The 10,303-nt window shown below is 39.3% G+C and overlaps 1 pseudogene; it reads left to right on the top strand.

The window, feature by feature from the left end:
• The first annotated feature begins 1,007 nt into the window (after nucleotides 1–1,007).
• On the top strand, nucleotides 1,008–8,226 carry LOC144233119 (protein SET-like; annotated as a pseudogene).
• The last annotated feature ends 2,077 nt before the right edge of the window (nucleotides 8,227–10,303 follow it).

The following is a 10,303-nucleotide window of genomic DNA, read 5'->3' as shown; positions in this document are numbered from 1 at the left end:
TTATACTGTAAGCAGAATTTATTTATTATTTGTTAGTCTTATTTGTGAAGTCATTGGGAATTTCCAAGCTGTGAGAGTTACAGAATTAGAGGGCTTCTAATGAGCTCAATCTGTTCAAATGGTTGTATGTAATTCCTGAGGCTGTTTCATCAGAATCCATAGGTCCTCAAGAGATCCTCCTCTTTGCTGACTCCATTCTTTGACTCTCTTTCTTTGTTGACTCCTATTCCTTGACTCTATGTATATTTTTGGGAAAAAATGGCTGCCTCTCCAGTTTTTCACTGTGACCCTTCAATTAAGAAAAAACAAATAAATTTAACCTACTCAACGCAACACAAACGGAATGCAAAAAAAGGAATGCAGAATAAATAGTACCAACCAGGAGGGTGATGGACTTTATAAAAGACTGTGCAAACACACACACACACACACACACACACACACAAAGAGAAAAAGAGACAAACAAAAACCCAGAGGGTTTCACTCTGTAGTTTCACGATAGGGAACAGATAGGTGGTTGCCAGAGAAGGCTGTATGGAAGGCTGAGTGAAGTAAGTGATGGGAATTAAGAGTATACTTCTTGTGGCTGGGTACCATGGTGGCTCAGTCGGTTAAGCGTCCAACTCTTGATTCCTGCTCAGGTCTTGATCTCAAGGTCTGTGAGTTTGAGCCCTGCCTCGGGCTCTGTAGGATTCTCTCTCTGCACTTCTCTCTCTTGCTCTCAAAATAAATTAAAAATAAAAAAATTAAAAAAAAAAGAGTACCCTTATTATGATGAGCACTGAATAATGTATAGAATTGCTCAGAGAAAAAAGCAGGAAAAAAAAGAAAAAGAGACAGTGTGACTTGGATGCTTATTCATTTCACCTGTTGATTAGAGGAATTAATTCTTCTCTTAAAAAACTTTTTGAACAAGGTAAACATCCATTCGGTGTGTGCTGTGGCAGCCACAGAGATACACTGTTCAGATGTCCCCTCACAAGAACCTGCTGTGGATGTCTGGCGGGATGGCAAGCCCAGCTGCCACATCTTTGGAGGCCACAGCAATCACGCCGAGCCCCACCCTTTCGGGCTGCCGGCAGCCACTCACTGAACACTGCAGTCTGGGTACCAGCACCCGTCCACCCTGCCTGACACAGGATTCCTCTCATGGGCAACTTTTGTGCAGACCCTCCCCCGTCAGCCTGTCCAGGCTTTCTCAGAACTGTGCCAGGTTCTGAGGCTCTTCCTATCCAATCTTTACTTCCCCCTCTCCTGTCACATGAGGCGGCCCTGATGACAGTCTGACCCTCTCTTGGTCTATTCCTACTCTTATCGCCCTCTGTCCTCCCTAGGCTTCCTCTCAGTACATCTCTGGCATGTCAAATGCTGTCCTAGCCTCTGCTTCTTTGTGCCTCCAAAGTGACATACATGGACGATGTTAAAAATGAGCTAAGCCAGAAGGGCTTATACTAAGAAGCAGTTCCCTGTCCTCCCCTTGAATAACCCCTTTCCCCAATCTCTCACTTGGGGAACCACTTTTAACAGTTTTTCTTTTTAGCTCTTTTGGTAGGTACCCTATCTCTAAAAGAATATATTTATGACAGAGACACCTGGGGGGCTCAGTTGGTTAGAGCTTCCTGATTTGGGCTCACAGTTGGTGAGATCGAGCCCCATGTCGGGCCCTGCACTGACAGCATGAAGCCTGCTTGGGATCTCTCTCTCCCTCTCTCTGCCCCTACCCTGCTCATGCTCTCTCTCTCTCTCTCTCAAAATAAATAAACATTTAAAAAGAGGATATTTATGACATACTGTTTATTATTTTGTTATTTGTGATATATTTTTATGTACTTGTTATGTGTTATATATGTTACATGTATAAATATACATAGATATATATAATATATGTGTCATGTATTATTGTTTATTGCCATAATGTTTATGCAGTATCTTCCTTTCTTTTTTAATCATGGAGGTATAATTGACATAAAATAAACCGCCTATGTTTAAAGTGAACAACTTGAAACTTCCTGACATGGTATGTGCACCATGAAACTATCACCACGATCAAGAGAGTGAACATATCCATCACCCCTGGAACTTTCTTCATGCCCCTTTAAAGTCATCCCTCATACCTCTCTCTACAGTCCTCGATCTGCTTTTTGTCACCTGGATTAGTTTCCTTTTTCTACAAACTTATATAAATGAGATCTTACAGTGTATACAGTTTGGGACAGGGGAGTTTCCATTACTCAGCATAATTAATTTGAGACTCATCCATGTAATTATGTGTATCTATAGTTCATTCTTTTTTACTGCTATGTGGTACGTTCCATTCTATGCATGTAACACAGTTTGTTTTTATTCATCTTTTGGTGGACAATAGGGTTGTTTGCACTTTAGGGCTATTACCAATAGAGTTGCTATAAATATTTGTGCTCACGTGTTTGTATAGACATATATTCTCTCTTTTCTCTTTCAATGATCATTGTCCTTAATTGCCTAAAGTCCAATGCGTTGGGTGCCATTTTTTCATATATTTTGTCTGATGTTTTAGTTGTTTCAGGCAAGATGGTAAATCTAGTCCCTCTGAGTCCATTTGAGTGGAAGCAGAAATATTTTGTACCTCTTTCACTTATCATAATCTTCCTTTAACTGATGATATACCATTACATGTGTGGTGTAAGAATCTTCAACACAGCTCTGTTTCTCCTGGCCTGGCCTTTGTGCTATCGTTGTCATACACTTGGCTTTTATCTATTATAAACTCATCAATGGATTATTTTTCCTTTCTTATTTCTTTATTTAACAATTTAAGACAATCTCTGTTGATTTCTTTGAAGACAGGCACGGATTTAATTCACTTATCTTCCATCTTCCAAACTCCGTCTTCTTCTCCTCCACTTCAATATGATTATGTCATTATTTCTAGATCCTTTCTATTAGTTGCCTTTGTAACTATATAAGATACAGTTTTATATAGTCACATCCTTTTTTTTTTTAATGTTTTATTTATTCCTAGGAGAGAGAGAGAGACAGCGTGAGCAGGGGAGGGTCAGAGAGAGAGGGAGTCACAGACTGAAACAGGCTCCAGGCTCTGAGCTGGCAGTCAGCACAGAGCCCGACGCGGGGCTTGAACCCACGAACCGCGAGATCATGACCTAAGTGAAAGTCGGACGTTCAACCGACTAAGCCACTCAGGCTCCCCTCCTTATTTTTAATTCCATCAACCCTGGCACTATTTCTTTCTTTTTAAAAAACATTTTTTTTAATGTTTTTATTTCTGAGAGAGAGAGAGAGAGAGAGGCAGCATGAGCAGGGGAGGGTCAGAGAGAGAGGGAGTCACAGACTGAAACAGGCTCCAGGCTCTGAGCTGGCAGTCAGCACAGAGCCCGACGCGGGGCTCGAACCCACAAACCGTGAGATCATGACCTGAGCCAAAGTAGGACACTCAACCAACTGAGCCACCCAGGTGCCCCTCCTGCCACTATATCTTGACTCTTCACTTCGTGAGGTGAATATATAAATGTCCTTATCCTTTCCTTCATCTCTGTATTCCTTTCTACCATATTTAAATGCTTAACTTTTTTTGAAAAAATTTTAACATATTTATTTATTTAGAGAGAGCACAAGCCAGGGAGGGGGTAGGCAGGAGAGAGATTCCCAAGCAGGTTCTGCTCTGTCAGTGCAGAGTCTAATGTGGGGCTTGGACTCACATACTGTGAGATCACGACCTGAGCTATAACCAACAGTCGGACACTTTACCCACCTAGCCACCCAGGTACCCCTTACATCCTTAATTTTAACTTATATTGTCAAGAAAGGAAACACACATTTTGTTCTACCACCAGACTGAAGTGTTCCTTATGCCTGGATTGTGGGTTGATTCCAAGAGCTGCAAATTGGTCAACAGTGTTTACAACATTTTTCTGTATAAAGATTGATCACAGGTCAGCCCCATGGTATACTATAGTTACATATCTTTTTTGCATAGCCTTGGGTGTTTCTTGGGATTTCTAATTGCCTCGTTTGCCCCACCCCATTTCTTGTGTTGCTGCATTTTTTACAATTTGATATTCCAACTTATTCAAGATAGTATCAAATCTGAATTCTTTCTACTTATATACATTTTCTTTCCAGAGACCTACCTTTTGGAGCCTTTTGTCCACCAGCTAAAAACTAGATTTTTGGGTTTTACATGCAGTTAGTTGGTGAAAATTTGTCACCCTAGGTCTTCCTTCCATTTTCTCTTGACTGGCTTGTTTCTTGAGTTCCACAAATTTTTAGTTTATTCCCTTGTTTTGCTGGAACACATCCTTGAATCACTTCCATAGAACAGGAATATGGGAAGTAAACTTACTGAGTTCTTCCTTGACTTAGAATGTCTTTATTCTATCAAATTTAATTAATAATTTGATTGAATATTGAATATTCACTTAAATTAATTTTTAAGTTTAATTTTTTGATTGAATATTGAATTTCACTTAAAATAATTTTCTCTCAGAACTTTGAAGGCAGAGTTTCATTGTCTTGTAGCATTTGGTATTGCTAAAGAGAAGTTTGGGGCACCTGAATGGCTCAGTCATAGGGCGTCTGACTTCAGCTCAGATCATGATCTCGTGGTTCATGAGTTCAAGCCCCGCATCAGGCTCTGTATTGACAGCTTGGAGCTTGGATCCTGCTTCAGATTATGTGTCTCTCTCTGCCCCTCCCCTACTCACTCTCTCTCTCTCTCTCAAAAATAAATATTTTTTAAAAAATTAAAAATAAAGAGAAGTTTAATGCCAGTCTGATTTTTTAACAGAGAAGAAAATTTATTTTTTCTCTCTGAAAATTTTTGGATTTTAAGAGATCTTGGATATTATGATAGGGATCGCATTACATGTGTACATTGCCTTGGGTAGTAGAGACATTTTAACAGTATTTGTTCTTCCGATTCATGAGCACAGAATGTGTTGGTGAAAATGCAAACTACTGCAGCCACTCTGGAAAGCAGTATGGAGGTTCCTCAAAAAGTTAAAAATAGAACTGCCCTACAATCCAGAAATTGCACTACCCAAAGGATACAAAAGTGCTAATTCAAAGGGACACATGCACCCCAGTGTTTATAGCAGCATTATCTACAATAAATAGTCAAACTATGGAAACAGCTCAAGTGTCCATCAGCTAATGAATGAATAAAAGATGTGGTATACACAATGGAATATTACTTGGCCATAAAAAAATGAAATCTTGCCATTTGCAATGATATGAATGGAGCTACAGAGTATTATGCTAAGTGAAATAAGTCAGAGAAAAACAAATACCATATGATTTCACTCATATGTGGAATTTAAGAAATAAAACAAACCAGCACAGGGAGAAAGAGAGAGACTCTGAGAGAGGCAAACTAAGAAACAGACCTTTTTTTTTATCATTTAACTTATTTTTTAATTGCTTTTGTTGTTGTTGTCATCATTTGCTTTTAAAAAGCCTTTAAAGATACTTCTTTATTTCCCTGGTTTGTAGTTTATAGTGACTGTGTTTTTAAGTTTTTAATGTTAATTCCAGTACAGTTACCGTACAGTGTAATATTAGTTTCAGGTGTACAGTNCATCGTTTCATGTGTCTGTTGGCCATCTGGATGTCCTCTTTGGAGAAGTGTCTGTTCATGTCTTCTGCCCATTTCTTCACTGGGTTGTTTGTTTTTCGGGCGTGTAGTTTGGTGAGTTCCTTATAGATTCTGGATATTAACCCTTTATCTGATATGTCATTTGCAACTATCTTTTCCCATTCCGTTGGTTGCCTATTAATTTTCTGGGTTGTTTCCTTGGCTGTGCAGAAGCTTTTAATCTTGATGAGGTCCCAATCATTTATTTTTGCTCTTGATTCCCTTGCTTTAGAGAACAAAGTGATGGTTACCAGAGGGGAGTTGGGTGGAGAGTGGGTTAAATAGGTTATGGGGATTAGAGTACTTGTTGTGATGAGTACTAGGTATTGTATATAAGTTTTGAATCACTACAATGCACTCCTGAAACTAACACTACACTGTATGTTAACTGAAATTTAAATAAAACCTTATTAAAAATCTTTGATATTCTAGAATCCCACAGTTCCATTGTGACTGAGTGTGGTTCATTCTTCATTCACTGTATCTGACATACCAGCATTTTTTTCTTCTTTCTTCAGTCTAGAGACTCCTTTCAGCTGAGAATTTCTTTTTTATTGTTTTTTTTTGTTTATATTTTCCTTTTGTTTCATCTGTTCTCTCTGGAGCTTCCAGTCATTGAACATTAGCCTCTTGGATTTATACGTTACAATTTAGCCATTCTTTCACATTTTCAATCAACTTGCATTTTCTACTATCCTTGAGATTTCTTTGATTTTATCTTTCAATTTGTTTTTAAATTTTCTGCTTAAACTACCATATTTTTAATGTCTAAGAATTGTTTTTCATTCTTGGGCTATACATTTTTATTGTATTTATTTCTTGAATTACAACCTTATTTTTTTTTTAATTCTCTCTTGAGGATACTACTTAGAGTTAAAATATCATTTTCTAGTAAATATTCTTAAAATGTTCAGGTTTGTATATATTCTATATGTAAAATGAGTCTGGACATGTCCATGAACATACATTTTCAACTGCTTGCATTTGTAAAATCTACCAAGAGACATTATTTTTCCCCCTGGTAGATATAAATTTCTTCAGCATGAGCTGACTTTTCAAAATATGGAGGCCACATGTTCAGAATATGTACTTCCTCACTGAACTCGCCCAGCTGCTGCGCTGAGTTAGCCTTAGTGAAAGTTGTTTTTTTCCTTTCAAAAATTTGGGAGGTCCTTTCCTTTTTACCGTGTATTTGTATTTTGCCTGTCAGTTGGTGATCTGAGGCCAAGGCCAACTTTGGAATAATGTTTGACTGGAGACAAATGAGGAGACTTAGCAACCAGCACAGAAACTCTTGCAAGGGTTTGGAAATTGATTGATATGGTCCTTCAGAGTGTTCCTGGACATGGAGTGGGGAGCTGGGTTGGGGGTGGGGGTCATCAACCTGGTAATTGTTCCTCTCAGCATCTGCCTTTCTTCTAGACAGACTAGTTGGGTGATCTGACTATGGTAATTCAGAGATTTAAAAGTATATGCAAGTTGACAAACTATGCATCAAAATGTTAGCCAGCCATGTTTTTTTCTGGACTTCAGCATCTGGGTGTTTTCTTTTCTTGCAAAAAAAAAAAAACCATGTCTGGTACACCTGGCTGGCTCAGTTGGAAGAGCATGCAACTCTTGATCTTGGGGTCATCAATTTGAGGCCCATGTTAGGTGTAGAGATTACTTAATTAGATAAAGCTTAAGAAATAAAATAAAATAAATACATATCTGGAGTAATTGAAGCTTCCAGACATGAGTCTGCACTTGTTTCCTGAACTTTCCTCATAACATGCACCCAACACCAGTCTTCACTCCCACCTCAAACAAAAAACTTTGACTCCCTCCTGAGGCGCCAACCCCTCAGCAGTTTCTGAAGTGAGAAAAAGAACAAGAAGCAATTAAACATATTGATGAAGTACGAAATGAAATAGACAAACTTAATGAACAAGCCAGTAAGGAGATTTTGAAAGTACAACAGAAATAGAACAAACTCTGTCAACCATCTTTTCAGAAGAGGTCAGGATTAGTGACCAAAATCTCAAATTTTTGGTTAAAACATTTGTCAACCACCCACAAGTGTCTGCACTGCTTGGGGTGAGGATGTAGAGTGGCTGCATCATTTGACAAGAGTTGAAGTGACAGAATTTGAATATACTAATTAAATCAGATTACAGAATAGATTTTTATTTTGATGAAAACCCTTACCCTGAGCAGAAAGTTCTGTCCAAAGAATTTCATCTGAATGAAAGCGGTGATGCATCTTCAAAGACCACTGAAATCAAATGGAAATCTGGAAAGGATGTGACCAGACGTTCAAGTCAAGTGCAGAATAAAGCCAGTGGGAGAGACAGCGTGAGGAACCAGAGAGCTTCTTCACCTGGTTTACTGACCATTCTGAAACAGGTGCAGATGAGTTAGGAGAGGTTATCAAAGATGATATTTGGCCAAATCCATTACAGTACTACTTCGTTCCCAATATGGATGATGAAGAAAGGGAAGCAGAAGAAGAAGATGATGATGATGAAGGATTGGAAGATATTGATGAAGAAGGAAGTGAGGATGAAGGTGAAGAAGACGAAGATGATGGTGAGAGGGAGGAAGGAGAAGATGACTAACGAAACGCTGATAGATCTGAACCTTTCTTTTAATTTTCTCCAGTCCCTGGGAGCAAGTTGCAATCTTTTTGCCCCCTCTTCTTATGCTCATTTGCCCTGTTTTTTGAAGTCTCTTTTCTTTTCCTTTATACCATGGTTCTCAGTTTACCTGAGGAGGGGTCCGGAGGATTATCCCTTCCTGTCTTAACAAAAACTTTATGAGCTCAATACCACCTTGTTCTGTGGGGGAAAAAGAAAATCCTTTTGCTCCCTTAGCTCTACTGGAAGCTAGAGCATACGAGGCTCTTGTGTTGTAGTGCATAGAATTCTATCTTTCCCCCTCCTTTCTCTGTATATTGGCTCAGAGATTACGCTGTGTCTTTGTGTGAGTGTGGATAGTTAGTACTCATCAACATGTATCTGTCTACTTTCTCTTGTTTAAAAAAAAACTTTTAAAAATGAGGTTATAGAATGATGTTTGGGTGGGTTAAGTAGGCATTTTGACAACATGGCTTTTTCTTGGGCACATTTAATTGTGATGTTTAATGGCAATCCTTGCAGTTTAAGATGACACTTGTAAAATAAAATTCTTTCCTCATGAGGACTTGAGCCCTGCCACTCAATGAGAGAATCAGCAGAACCTGTAGGATCTTATTTGGAGTTGAGATTCTCTAGTGTAATTTTGTTTCTGCTTATTTTAAAATTTTCTTTTTGTTTCACTGGAAAGGAATGATGATGCTCAGTTTTTGTTTTTTAATTTTTTATTTATTTCTGAGAGAGAGACAGACAGACAGACAGTGTGAGCAGGGGAGGGTCAGAGAGAGAGGGAGATACAGAATCCAAAACAGGTTCCAGGAACTGTGCTGGCAGTCAGCACAGACCCTGACCCGGGGCTCGAACCCATGAACCGCGAGATCATGACCTGAGTTGAAATCGGACGCTTAACCAACTGAGCCACCCAGGTGCCCCACGATACTGTTCAGTTTTAAACGTTAAATGGGGCGCCTGGGTGGGTCAGTCGGTTAAGCGTCTGACTTCGGCTCAGGTCATGATCTCACAGTTCATGGGTTCGAGCCCCGCGTCGTGCTCTGTGCTGACCTAGCTCAGAGCCTGGAGCCTGTGTCAGATTATGTGACTCCCTCTCTCTCTCTGACCCTCCCCTGCTCACGCTGTCTCTCTCTCTCTCTCTCAGGAAAAAAAAAAAACATTAAATGTTTACAAGTTGCTTCAATAAAATAAAGCACACACAAAATTTTTAAAAAATCCATATTTCTAAAGTTTTTACAATGAACATGATTACTTCCATAATAAGAAAATAATTTAAAATATATAAAGCTTTCTTCTTAATCTTCATGTACCTATTAAAAGTAGCAGAGAAACGGGCACTTGGGTTACTCAGCTGGTTAAGTGTCTGACTTTGGCTCAGGTCATGATCTTGTGGTTTGTGAGTTCAAGTCCCACATAGGGCTCTGTGCTGACAGTTTGGAGCCTGGAGACTGCTTTGGATTCTGTGTCTCCCTCTCTCCCTGTCCCTCCCCCACTTGTACTTTGTCTATCTCTCTCTCTCAAAAATGAATAAACGTTACAAAAAAGTTTTTTTAATGTAGCAGAAAGAAAACAAATAAAATAAAACAAAACACGAAAGCTATTTTACACCTAGAGCTAATGGCTATACCTCAGGTGAAAAGACTAAATCTTGCAACTGACTTGGTTCAGTGTACCGGAACCAAATGGGTACTCAAGAAGAGAGGGACCTGGGTGGAGGGTTGGGGGGAGAGGGAGGAGGCTGTTGGGAGGATCTAGAGAAGGAGATGGGAGGAGAGAAGAGAAAAGACACCTCAGGTATACCCTTCTGCCCTTCTCAAAGCTCACAAATGATGGAAGCATGACTTCAGGGAAATGCTCTGGATTTGCAGATTCATATAATTGAAATAGTATATCTGACCTTTGAGGGTTGCCATGGTACATACTTACCAGCTAGGTTTCCTGACCTGGTCTTCTAATAATCCAGCAATAAGCTTCACATGTGGTTGGATGGTATGTGCATCACTGACTGTCTATTTAAGCAGGCAATACTCAGATCACCATTACCACCCAA

This window comes from Crocuta crocuta, unplaced genomic scaffold (assembly GCF_008692635.1).
Source record: "Crocuta crocuta isolate KB4526 unplaced genomic scaffold, BGI_CrCroc_1.0 scaffold54, whole genome shotgun sequence".
NCBI classification, from domain to species: Eukaryota; Metazoa; Chordata; class Mammalia; order Carnivora; family Hyaenidae; genus Crocuta; species Crocuta crocuta.
The sequence above is the reverse complement of the archived record's forward strand: the minus strand, read 5'-3'. Positions and strand labels throughout refer to the sequence as shown.